Below are 13,817 nucleotides of genomic sequence, written 5' to 3' on the forward strand. Positions count from 1 at the left end.
TATGAATTATTTTATAGTTTTTCATTTAACACTTGAGTCCTGAAGCAAGAGTCACTGCAGCTTTCTTTTCTTCTAGATATTTCATTTTGCACAATGGATAGCATATTTTGCTCTGCCGTTTCATAACAGACCCAGATGCAAAGGGCATGGTAACCTGCACCTTAGCTCTTGCATACACTCTCCATGTAACAGGCCATTATGAAATTATTACGAGAGCAGGAGCCAGTGGCGTACCACTGGTCCCCGCAGCCCTCGAAGTGCGGGGGTGCCCCGTGCTCCAGGCGGGCCGCCTCCAACACTGTGAACGAGTGGCGGGCCCCTGGCCTGAGAGCTCCTGACTGTGTCCGGAGTGTGAGGTGCCCGCTCCATGTACTTTGCAGAGAGAACCCCTCAGGTTTCGTCACGCCACTAGCAGGAGCCACAGTGTGAGAACAAGCATGCCATTTTAGCAGAGGACATATGGGTGAGACCTTTATAAAAGACCCCATTCTACTATTGAGTTAAAAAAAAATCCAAGGTCCAAAATGCACAAATTTGGGGAAAATATTATACACAAGGAGCTTCATTTGATTGGTGAAAGCAATGAACAAGGCATTACCAACCTGCTCTGATGAAGTATTCCATCAGATACAGACCTTTGACTGGCCTGGAAAGGACCGTGAAAACCTACTGGCAGCACAGAAGGCCACCATTATAGCCTCGTTTAGTATGTTTTCACCAAACAACTGCAGAAGCTGAAATGTGTTTTTATATTTAATAGGAAATTGTTTCAACTAAAACACTGGGCAGATTAGTACGAAACAAAACACAGTGTCAGATAAAAATAACTAAATCACAAAGAGCTGGGACCAGGCAGTCAAGAGGTCAATGAAGGTACTGCAGGAGGACCACAGATGCCCACAGCACAACTTAGTAGTTATTAAAAATCTTGTTGGAATTCGATGATCCAGAAATTCTAAGCATGCCCTCCTGGTATTTAACAAACTTTGTTAAGGGCTAAAAAGTTTTCTTTCTCTTAAAAACTGACCAAATATGTGAATCGCTCATGCTGAATCCTAAGATCTCTCCATTTTCTCCACAACAGCCTTCGCCATGGCTTGGTTGCAGAACATAAATGTGACCAATGATGCACCGTCAGGTGCTGGAACTACCCAATCGGAGTACGACCTAGATTTGCAGTCATACCATGTACAGCATATAAAGATAGAGAGAGACCCCTTTCAACACCAAGAGACTGGGATACTATTCAGTAGGTTAGAAAATGACTATCCCTTAGAGTATAATTACGACAAAGGGTACAATAGTACGACAGACCTTTACATCACACAATAATTCCTTCACATGTATTCAACACCTTTCTATATTCTTGAAAAATATTTGTTATACCACTCCAAATTTATCACAAATACTACTTTTATTTAAAACATTTGTATACAATTTTCAAGTCTTTAAAAGTCACAAACTATATGTGACACAATCGTTTTTTTAAAAAGACACAGTTTACATAAAATACAATAAAATTACTACATCACACAATGCAGAATTTCATAAAAAAAGAGAGAAGTTTTGACAGTACACTTTGTCATTCATACAGCATCTCCTTTGGGACAATTTAATACCTGGGCCTTGATGCACTAAATCTTACAACATCTACAGAGCCAAGGACTCTCACAGATTATGCCACAAATTGCGTTGACGCGTTTCGATGGTTTCTGTCAATGTTCCATCTTTTTCAAGATCATAAGTAATTCAAGTCTCTCTGTACAGGTCGTTATATATTCACTGTACACATCCTGATGAATGAAGGTGCTAATCCCCTACTGTCATTCAGCTCAATTATTTGGACAGTGCGTTACCTCTTCTTTCTACTGCTTTGTTTTTCTTTGAATTCTTTGAAGGGGTAACGCACTGTCCAAATAATTGAGCTGAATAACAGTAGGAGATTAGCACCTTCATTCAAACACATCAAGAACACCGCAAAGAGCGCCTTCCTCAACGTTAAACTACTCAACAAAATAAAACCCTTCATCCCGCCGAACGACCTCAAGCAAGCCACTCAATGCCTGGTGCTGTCAAGACTGGACTACGGAAGTGCAACCCTCACAGGATCAGCAAAATCACACCCAGTTCCCTTCAGATCAACCTTGAACCCAGCAGCCAGAATGGTCACCGGGGTAAAGAAATATGAACACATCTCGCCGGCACTCAGAGAACTAAAATGGCTCCCAGTCGAAATGCGTGCCAACTTCAGAACCGCATGCCTCATGCACAAAGCGATGCATACAGGGAAACCCGCCTACCTGGCCTCCAACCTCCAGAAGGCAGGTCAGACTAGAAGCCTAAGGAGCACCAAGACTCTACTCCTTATCCCTCCTAAAACTCACAAACAAAAAAACGCATCTCGATCTTTTGCAGGAAGTGCGCCCAAAATCTGGAAATCCATCCCAGTCCACATCCGGACTAACCCCTCCTACTTAAAATTCAAAAGGCAGCTCAAAGACCTCCTCCTCAACAGATCTCTCCCGAAGGGTTAGCTACAGCCAACCACCGAAGCCTGCCTACATCAGCACACAGTCACTTTGACTTTAAGACCTCTACCTCACTCTCCCCAGGACTACCTCTTCGATTCCCCACATCCCTGATCAAACCCCGCAGGAGACATAGTGCTATCTACGATGTGTTCACTCAGAGCGTCCTGAGACATTGTACACACAACTGTGTGAACATTTCTTACAAGAAACTCTGTGTGTACAAGGTTATTATACCCCACATCCCTGACCAAATCCCATCAAGAGACATGGAGCCTTCTACGACGACACCACTCATAGCGTCTTGAGACATTGCACATACAATTGTGTTAACATATCTTACAAGTGACTTTGTGCTTGTTTCAAGGATATTATAAGATGCGTACGGCCCCACTGTGCATATGGCTATATTAATGTTTCTTACGATTGATAATGCTGTAAAGCACTCCGATACCTTCGGGTCTGGCTAGCGCTATATAAAACTCTTAAATAAAATAAATAAATACATTGAAGCAGCTTGGGAGCAGGTCTCCACACCAACAAGTTTCATCCCTTTGCAACCCTCTTCCACTCATCATTGCATGAAAGCCAACTTGATTGTTTTTGTCAGAAACCAATTTTTTTGCCAAAGTTTTGCAGCTGATTGAATTGTAATAGAAACTGCATTCTCTCTTCCCCATCTCCTTACTACACATTTTAGTGTACTTGGATCACATAAGCTTGTCATGAAAACTCAAAATAAACAGAATCAAGATACTGGTGATGGAGGCTATCTACCAACTTTAAAAGTTGAAGGAGATCAGTGGCCTAATGCATGGCCAACAATAATAATTCAGGCAAGTCAGAGGAATGGAACTGGTCCTACAAGACATCAGGGAAGACCCACTGGCCTCCTTAGAGGATCACAATCCAGCAGTCCCAGTCTGTCTGAACTGCGGAGCAGTTGACTATAAGTGGGAAAGGGATGAAGGAAAGAGAGTTTGAGGAGGCGGGAAGATGGTGAGGGTTTATCATCTTGTTTTGCGTATCTCCTCTTCTCCAGGACCACCTATTTAGTGAGCCATCTTACTTGAGACTGCTCATGGCTGCTCATCGAGGGGACATTCGTAACACTGAATTGTAGATGGATAACTATCAAAAACGGGGAGTTTTGCATCTCATCCTTCCAAATGACAATATGGACAATTCAAGCTTGGCTCTTGCTGTTCATGATGTCTCTGAACAAATAGAAAACGACCACTTAATTGATAGATACCAATGTACTGTTGTCATTCGTACTGCACTGAAGGAACATTAGCTGTGTAGCAATTTGAATGATACTTTTGAATATTTGAGGCAGTCTTTAAGACACCACCTCTGAAATGACAAAAGCATCCTCAGTCTGCAATTTTCCACAGCCTCATACGTCTACTTGACATCCATGCACTGCCTGAATGCGGAGTAGCCTCATGCTATGCAGTTTAAACCCACCCAAGAGTTTGACCCCAGCATTGCAGGACTGTACCATGTGCCGAGAGGGTCAATGGAAAGTAAGATTTAAAGTTTAGCGGATGGGATACTCTGTCACAAATGTGACAAACATCCCTTGTTCTTATGACAAATGAATTATATCCTATTATGAAGCCACAGTAATGAGTCTTCTTAGAAACTGGGTTGTTGGTTGACTGGGGTATGAGCCCAAGTCATGCACTATCCTAGTCAGGGTAAGAAGCAGGTAAGCCCTAAATTGACCCGTGCTCACCCTCTGGTAGCTTGGCACAGAGCAGTCAAGCTTAACTGAGAGGCACTGTGTAAAGTATTTGTTCAACACTTCAAACAGTAAAACTGTGAAAACACTGCACAAAAAGATTCCACAACAGGTTAGAAAAATAGAACTTTATTTGAACATTAAAACAAGACCAAAATGACCAACATCCAATCAGTAAAATTTGAAACATGAATACAAAAAACAAAACAGTAGCTCCTAGAAGTAATGATTGCTTACTTGGGATATCTGGTTGTGCTGGACTGGGCCAATGTCAAAAGTTCCGTCTGACCGCAGTGGAGCGAGGATACAGGGGCCCAGTTAGACCTGGTGAACAAAAGTACCTTGATCCTAGCTGCGTCGACGTTGAAGAGGAAGCGGGGTGCATCTGTGGGACACATTGGAGTCAATTCTCACAATGCCGGTGATGCGCTGGTCCGTGCAACAGCGGCAATGCATCGGCTCTGATAAGCGCAGGGCTGTGATACAAAGTTCTTGGCATAGTCATCGACGATGTCGCCGACTTAGATGCAAAGACCTTGAGTAAAGCGTTGCATAGTACTGGTTCCAAAGGCGATGCATCCGGTCAATTCATGCAGCAGAGGCGATGCATAGGTTCTGGCCATGCAACAGTTGGCGATGTGCCGGTTCCGATCCATGCAACGGAGCTGATGCACTGGCTCAAGAGACAATGCATTGGTCTCACTGGAGCAAGCACCTTAGGGCTCACTTCCAAGAGTCCAGGACTGGGTAGCATCACTTGGCTGGGCAGACTCACAGGTGGCAGACTCCAGGTGCAGCAACAGAAGAGTTGGAAGTCTTTTATGTCCCCTTGACTTCAGATTAGGAGGCAAACCAGCTAGGTCCAGTTCTTCTCACCCAGGCAGGGAACCAGCAGGCAGCAGGGCAGCACAGCTAGGCAGGAGTCCAGAAAAGTAGTCCAGCAGAGTGGCAGTCCTTCAGCAGCACAGCAGTCCTTCATCCTGGCAGAGTCTTCACAGGTTCAGAAAATGAGTGGTAAATTACGATGCAGAATTTGCTGCTGATGTCACACGTAATTCCTTGATCCCCAGAAGAAAACTCAGAATTTACTGAACTCTGTAAATACTGCTCGCAAGGGCATCAGTATTTATTAGCTGTGGTTCATGTTACATCCTTTAAGCCCCTCCACCCCATGGTACCTAGGGCCATAGGGATGAAATCGTCTTTCCTTTAAGATAAATAAAGGCGTGTGTTCTTAGATGCCTTTCACTGGGCAGTGAGGTTGTTTTGGTGTCTCATAGAATGTTAGGTATGATTGGTGTCACCTGCACTTATTTTTCCTTTTCAGATATTCACCGCAGGCAAGAGAGGTAAAAAGACACAAATGGAAAGAAGGTGTAGAAAAAGCTGGAAAAATCGGCACAAAGGGAGGAAGCAGCGACGGTGAGATAAAGGGGCATGCAGTGTCTGGTAGTGGATTAAAGAGGCCTGAAGTGAATTCAACACTGCGCAGCCTCAGAGCCTGACCTTTGCCGGCCCTGTGATGTGCCTCGCCATTCCTCCAGCTGACTCTTCAAAGTAACCTAGCAGCTTTTTGGTTTATCGCTACTGAGAGCGATCACTCGTGATTCTTGCTGGATCCCCTGGGACTCCCAAATCCGTCCCTTCCAACTGAACCTTCGCATGTCCAATTAGTATTACTTTTGGACCCTACCCAACCTGGTTTTTTTGCCTGTTTTTTGCCAGTTGCTACTCATCGCCACTGCCATATAAGTAACAGTAACCTGGTCCTGATGATGGCCTAAATACTTCTACAGGCCGAAACACCATCGACTTCTACAGCAGAAATCTCAGCGCTATTTCCTTAAGGATACCCCACTTAATTATTTTTGTATTCATTATCATTTATTGTTCGGGCATTCTAACTATGTAAATTTTACTTTCACTTGTTTTTTGGTGCGCCCCTTCCTATTGCTGTTTATACTTTCTTACGTGTCACTTGCGCCGTCATAACTCTTCACGAGCACTTGTGCACAGTATACCACAGTTTTTTTTTGTTTAAAATTAGTTTATTGGGATTTTTACATTACTTATTGCACATTAACATTTGGCATCATCGTGTTGTATTGACACATAACTGCAATTGGGAACGGAATGATTGTGTGATATAGCTTACATATGTGAAGTACTGAGGAATTTAGGACCCCAGCGGTGCCAGGGGTAGAACCCTATGACTTCGAGTTCTTCCTGTCTTGGACCACAGAACAGACGTAGCAAGAAGACTACCACACCGGCGGACGAATTTACAAGCCGTAAGAGGGATTCAATAGGAGACGTCATACAAGGGTGTGATTAATGGACCCCCGTCTCCGTAGATTTTATCCAATAAGAAACACGCGCCTCTCGGCTCAGCTACATTAGCGTGTCCAACATAACGCAACGGGTGTCCGTGTACCACGGCCATTTGAAACAAACACATTGTGCCTGTACGAAACCCTTTTTTTAACAACTATCACAGGAAGTGTGCTCTAAGCAGAGGGCAAGACCGACAAAGGTTCGAAACTGAGCCGGAAGCAACTAAAGCCTATAAACTGTCTTGATAAAGATGGCTGTATAAAGCAAAAGCCATCGAAACGCGTCGACGCCAGAGATAGTCACAATCCAAGGGACCGCCGTAGAGAATTGGAGATAGTAGGGGGTCACACATATCCCAAACCACGGTGTAAAACTTATAGTCACTCAGGATGTGCCATTAATGACAAAGCTCACTGTCTGTTTTTGCTTTCTGTTATGCGGGCTCATAACAGTTTGTGTTTTGTAATCTTTATTTGCAAATGTACTACATAAATGTTGAAATGAAGTGATTGTTTTTTAATATGAACTGTATTAATTGAGGAAGGATTTTTATTGCTATATATGTATACCCTTTTTTTAATAAATGTGATACAATTTAGTCATATGTGTGTGTGATATTTTATAACAGGAATGTACCATTGTGTAGTTGCATTGGGATTGTCTTGTCGATATTTGGACCACAGAAACACAGAGTCTTGTGGTGGCGTCAAAGATCGTTTTATTATTGACTGCAGCCAGTAACAGCAATCCTAGAAGTACACACGGGTATGTTCTCAGGAGACTGCTCAAAATTACAAAACCAGTCTTCTCCTTATATACAAAATATCATGCTTCAGGCACACATTCCTCGTTTTACGATATGGTCATTCATATGTATTCATTACAAACAAAAAGGCAGAGTCACGATGACCATCCCACATTTCAGTTCAGCCAGCCCACAATTATTTACCCAGCGAGGCTCAGATCCCTCATCAGATATCAGCAGAGTCCAATAAACACGGGCACCTCCTCCTCGTAAAACAGGCGATAAAGCAGGAAGCAGAGTCAGGTGTGAAAGAGATTAGTCGGGGGCTTGTGTGGGATGAAAGGCTTTATGGTGTGTCAAACCCTGATGCTAATCACAGGTGGCCGTAGGAAGGGGAGCTCGTGAGACCGGACTGACCTCGGGCAGTGGAGCCAGTTCGCACAGGTCACAGAGAAGTCAATAGAAGGTACATGTGTTCTGAAGGCCTGTGCATGTCCTTAATGTGCAGCCTATGTGAGGGCAACCATAAGATGGCTACCGCTCTATGATGGAACCCATGAAGTCAATGTGTAATATCGTATAGAAAGTGAATTTATCGATGAAACGTTATGCAAAACACTTGAACATACCGCATTGGCCATTCGCGGTTTGCTGATACCGAAATAGGCAGGATAGGGCCATGCCTCCTACGTGGTCCCAAAATTTAAAGTACCACAGACCCTCCTTTTGCCCTTACATAGGCAATAACTATACTCATATTAATCCGAGTCCAGGTCTATATTCATAAGGTCATGGAGATGTTGCAGTAGCATCATCCTATTGCTTAGCTCGTCCCTCGATACAGGTTTCCTTATACACGATGTAGCACAGAGGCCACATACTGTGGGAGCACACTGTACACACAGACAGAACAGGAAAAGAATGGCTAAGATCATTCCAATGACCATCAGAATCTTCCATCCCCAGGCAGATATCAGTTCCCAGAACCACCCCATCAGTGACCAATCTCCTTTATCCACGTGAATAGATTCAGATATTTTATGCAGTTTGGAGATGGCTTGATAAACTGTTGGAGTGTTATCTGGTATGAAAATGCAACAGCTAGATTGGATGACCTTACATACCCCACCACGGTCTGCAAGTATGACGTCTAGAACCATGCGGTTCTGCAAAGTCATGAGGCGATCCGCTTGGAGCTCAGCTGTCAAATTACCAAGGGCACCAGCCGTTACATTAACAGTGGATTCAACCACACGAGTCAGTTGTCTCAGGTTCCTACTATTGACCATCGGTCCACAAAACGGCAGGAAACCCAAAAAGAAGTCTCCCGCTTCCTGACCGGCAGTATCCTCCTGACTAACAACGCCTCTCACAACTCTGGTCTTGTGATAATCAGAGGCAGCAGTAAATGTTGGCGGTAGCAAGTTTGCAATATAACATGTGCCCGAGAAATCAGGGGGCAACCATGTATATGCTCGGTTATTGCAAACAAAATATGTACCCTTGGCAGCCAAAAACGCAGGGGAAAATTGTGATGGAAAAGTGTACGTTTCAGTACAGTCACTTTTCCCCAGTTGAGCTCTTGAATTCTGACCATTACCTTGTAAACAGAACCGACCTATGTGGGGTACGACCCAAATTGGGGATGACATTTTTCGCTGCTTTTCACCCAGACTAATTCTATACCCCGTCGCGTTCCAACCTACATAAGCTCGTAATTCATCCTTAGGAATAGATGAGTATGCGTCGATATCTCTGCTCATATCAGCAACTCCTTTCATTAAGGCCTTATTGTTCGTGCTAGGTCTGATGGAACGTGGTTGTCGCGGGGAGTAGGCATCTAATGCAAAAAGAAACATAGTCTGGAATGCCCATGATGATCCATTATAGCTAAACGGCAGCACTAGATATGGAATACCCTTATTAATTGTATGTGGCATTAAACCACACACCCAGCAATTGGTGGTATTCATAACTAGTTGGTGCTGGTGCAGGAGTTGAATAAACGAGTTGTTTACGAACTCAGACCGTCTAGCTTGTTCGTGTTCAGGCAGAGGGTGGAAAGAGTGCAAGGAGACAGTAGGAGGAGGTATAGGCTGTACAGTGGGTGCAAATGGCACTTGAGAGGACAAGAATACATAACCTACAGTAAACATCATCATACTAAATAGTACAAACAGACATAATAATACAAAACGTTTGCTCTTCATTATTTTACATATTTTTTTCTTAAAGTTCATTTTCTCAGCGGGTCTCTCCATCTTGAAAAACTCCATCCTCTAATCGTGCTGTTCGCGGCGGGTGAGTTTCTTCTGCTTAGGAATACACCTGTCAGTCCAGGGAATGCCCCAGACTAACCAGAACTGTTGACCTAATGTCTCCGGCTTGTACCCCAAAGTCTTGTCACCGTGACCCTACAGTTGAACCCGGATGGTGGTTCGAAAAAGAAAAACCAAAAATAAGAAAGTTTCTCAGATGAGAGAGAGCTGTACTGTCCAAAATATCAAAGAAAAAGATTTTTTATTTGTCCATAGTTCTAGGCCTCAAGTTATAGCGTTCTCGTCTGGGTACTGTCTGATCTTGAAACAAAAGTTCAGGCTCTGTAGTATCCAATCGGATTGACGGTGGCACAGCTTCTTGCAGAATATTGTCACTTTCTTGCTCAGAGCTTGTTCCTTTCACACGCGCATAGCTAAAAGGCAGAAAACGAGGCACGGTCTCAGTTTCAGAATCAGCGATCCCCTCCTGGACCCACCGGTCATATGGCAAAGGCAAAGGGAAAGAGATTAGTCGGGGGCTTGTGTGGGATGAAAGGCTTTATGGTGTGTCAAACCCTGATGCTAATCACAGGTGGCCGTAGGAAGGGGAGCTCGTGAGACCGGACTGACCTCGGGCAGTGGAGCCAGTTCGCACAGGTCACAGAGAAGTCAATAGAAGGTACATGTGTTCTGAAGGCCTGTGCATGTCCTTAATGTGCAGCCTATGTGAGGGCAACCATAAGATGGCTACCTCTCTAAAATGGAACCCACGAAGTCAATGTGTAATATCGTATACAAAGTGAATTTATCGATGAAACGTTATGCAAAACACTTGTACATACCGCATTGGCCATTCGCGGTTTGCTGATACCGAAATAGGCAGGGTAGGGCCATGCCTCCTACGTGGTCCCAAAATTTAAAGTACCACATATGTTTACTGCATTACAGCAAAAAACAACCACAAAAAAAACCCAAGGGGAATCATGACAACTGTGTGTTAGTACACATTTCTGTGAGGATCCCTCCTGTTGGTCTGTACTTGTCAGTAGTAGTGTCTTATGCCCTGGTTGGGCCTGCTTTCGATGAATATGTAAATGTCTTCCACTCTCATGTTTTCCTTCCCTGAGTTATCGTGCCTAATTGTGCCTGTATGTATTCCCATCTAACTGTCATCGGAGTCTAAGCTACTTATGTGAAACAGCTAATTGCCAACTATGGGGGTAAAACTAGGGGAAGCATAGAGGAACCACAGTATACCACAGGTTACATGCCATTTAATGTAACGCAGTGTCACCCTTCCATATGTTTGATTATATGTAGTTGAATATGACAAATTTATGCATTCACTAAAAATACAATTTATGTTACCAAAAATGTTGTCTTCCTGGTTTTCTCCCCTTTCCTTCTGCTCTCAGCAATTGATTGTGCTGTTTGAAACTGATCTTTAATTAATACCCTATGAGACATTGTTGTATGTTACAGATGATTGCCCTAGTCTCTATGGGGTTTATGGGCCACCTCCTGTAGTCTGATACTGCTTACAGCCTTGGTATTCGATGCGCTAATTTTGATTAGCACCGATGGAGCAGAGATTTGGGGACCGGCACGCTTTCTTTTACAAATGAAGCACTGACTGGTGTGTCCTGGAATTATGTGCGCTTTTGAATGCAAGTGGCGTGCCTTAACTTATCAGGTAGGTGTAGTGTGGTGCTGTGTGCCTGGGAGTGCTGGAAGAAAGAGCCTGCACTTCTCAACGTGGCCGTTTGGTGGAAGCACAGAGCTACAGATCATTGGAATGTGTGAAATTTATGTGAGATCCAACCTGGAGCTAAAGGGATAATCTGCGATTTTGAATGAGGGAAGGGGGCCTATTTAAATCCTCCGAGGAAAACAGGATTGTTTTACCCAAGACCGAAACCAGTTTAAATACCCCAGCGCTGCTTGAATTTAGTGAATCTTGACCATATAGAAATACGAATAATGTTGTTTTCTACTGTTATTAGCTATCTTAATTTATTACAATAATTATCTACTTAATTTGAGCAGTTGGGATAATGAAAAAATCGGTGACTCACCCCAGCGGGGAGAGCGCTGTAGATTCAGTATCTGTTTCCTGCATCGAAAGCCAGGCAGAGGCACAGGATACATGTTGTGATCTCACTGTCTCACCGGGATCGAACTTGTCACCATGAGTGCAACCACAGTTCCATGGAGAGGCCACATCTGTCCACTGAGCCCTCAGAGCCAGGTGTGTCCAGAGGTGGTCCCCCCCTTCTGCCAGTGCTTGGAACTATCCTGACACCTGTGCCCTTCATGGGTGAGCTGGTGACTGTAGAGTCTGCATCAGTGTGCTGATGGCGCCCACCTTTACCAGGGGTGTTATCTCAGGCCGGCGTCCATCCTGGCGAGTTGTCTCTCCATCACTGAGGCTTGGGTGACAGTGGCTTCTCTAAAATGGGATCCTGTAGTTACTGCATCTACTCTTTGCTCCTGTGAGACTCATCTGACAACTCAACCATTGCTATCCATTCTGGCGAAAGTGAGGATTGTAAGTACATTGTTAGATCCTGATCATTCCCTGGGACATTTATTCAATTCAAATTGTCTTTCTGTCTTTAAATTTCTCAAAATGCAGAACCATCCCAAAATCAGCTTCCCATGCTGAGGTGGGTAAAATGTGTTATACCTGTGGTCATGTTTCCTTCAGTTCTTCAGGCCTTTGTGCCCCTGTAGATGGGGCAGTAGGGTTTTAAGGGGTGTCTCAAATGTGCCCCTTCAAAGAGCGACTTTCATACCTGGCGGCTGGGGCTCATAAAAAGAGCATATCATGCCCATTTTGAAATCCCCTCACCGGTGACCCCCTGATTTTAGCATCCAGTGAGACAGCCTCGCTTGTTACATGGCACTCGTGCAGCAGCCCCCATATTTGGCTTTGAGTTGGTACGAGCCGGAGATTCTCGTTCTAAGAGCAATACTAACATTTTGAGATGAGAAACTACCTGGATTCCAAACACAGGCTGGTTTTGGCCTCTGCCTCCTTGGGACTGGATTCTGCCTCCATCGCTGCATTTGGGGAAATTATCCAAATCCTTCCTGTGTATCGCGGATTTTGGATAACTTGTCAGAGTTCCATTCTTTTTCTGTGTTGCAGCATTTCAGGGTTGGGAGTACGGTTCTGGGATTGCTCTTTCTGTGGTATGATTGTATTTGTTAAGAATGTTTCATAGCCACCTGATCTATGATAATTGCTGCAGGGCAGGCGCAGAGGACATCAGCATTGCCCGGCCCTTTCCCACTCACTGTAGAAGTCTCAGGGGAACATGCAGTGCTCCCTCAGACAGACACAAGCGTGCCTTCAACCTCTGCACCCTCCCGCCCCCTCACACCCCACCAGGGGTGGCTCCTCCACTAGGGCGGAGGAGCAGTGCGAGAAAGCCAAAACATAAAGTGGTAGTAACTAAATGTTATTACCATCTTATGTTTGCTTTGCGCATTGCAGACGGGTGGGTGGGCAGGGCTGCTCTGCTGTTTGAGCAGGGCAGAGGAGGAGTGGTTTGCCCACTCCTGAGTGTGCAAAGACTGTTTGGTCGGCCCTCTCAGGCCGCCCAAACCAGTCATGCGCACTCTGCCCTTCTCCATACATGCTGCATTGCAGCCTGCATGGAGAACATGGCCCCTCCATTAGCCCCTGGCTGGGCGGTGTCCCGATCAATCACAAGGCCACTCCTGCCCTGCTCCTTTACTTTGCACTGCTCAAAAGCAGTGGGGCAACGCTACTCCGCCATAGCGGAGGATCCGCACTGCCATACGTGTGGGATACCAATTTTATTGAGATGAGTGTGGGAATACAGAATAGAACATTTAATATTATCTTCTGAATTTATCTCCATTTGTGGCTTCCAAATGTAAATCAGTGTGTAAGAAAGAACACATTTTGCTAAACAACCACTGAATCACAGGATATTTTTTGGTTAACCTATATTTAAAGCCCTTTGAATAACAATTATTCCCAAACTTAGATTTTTGGGTACATTTAAAAAATGTATAGTTTTCCTTCATACCCATTTTTCATTCATTAGATTGCACCTGAAAAATTGATGCATTGTCTGTACAGAATGAAAATTCATTATAAATTGCAGCTCTCTTGGTGGCTTTGGGTATCACATGATTTTAACAATCAACAAACACTATATATCTCTGTGACT

Source organism: Triturus cristatus, chromosome 6 (genome assembly GCF_964204655.1).
Source record: "Triturus cristatus chromosome 6, aTriCri1.1, whole genome shotgun sequence".
NCBI classification, from domain to species: domain Eukaryota; kingdom Metazoa; phylum Chordata; class Amphibia; order Caudata; family Salamandridae; genus Triturus; species Triturus cristatus.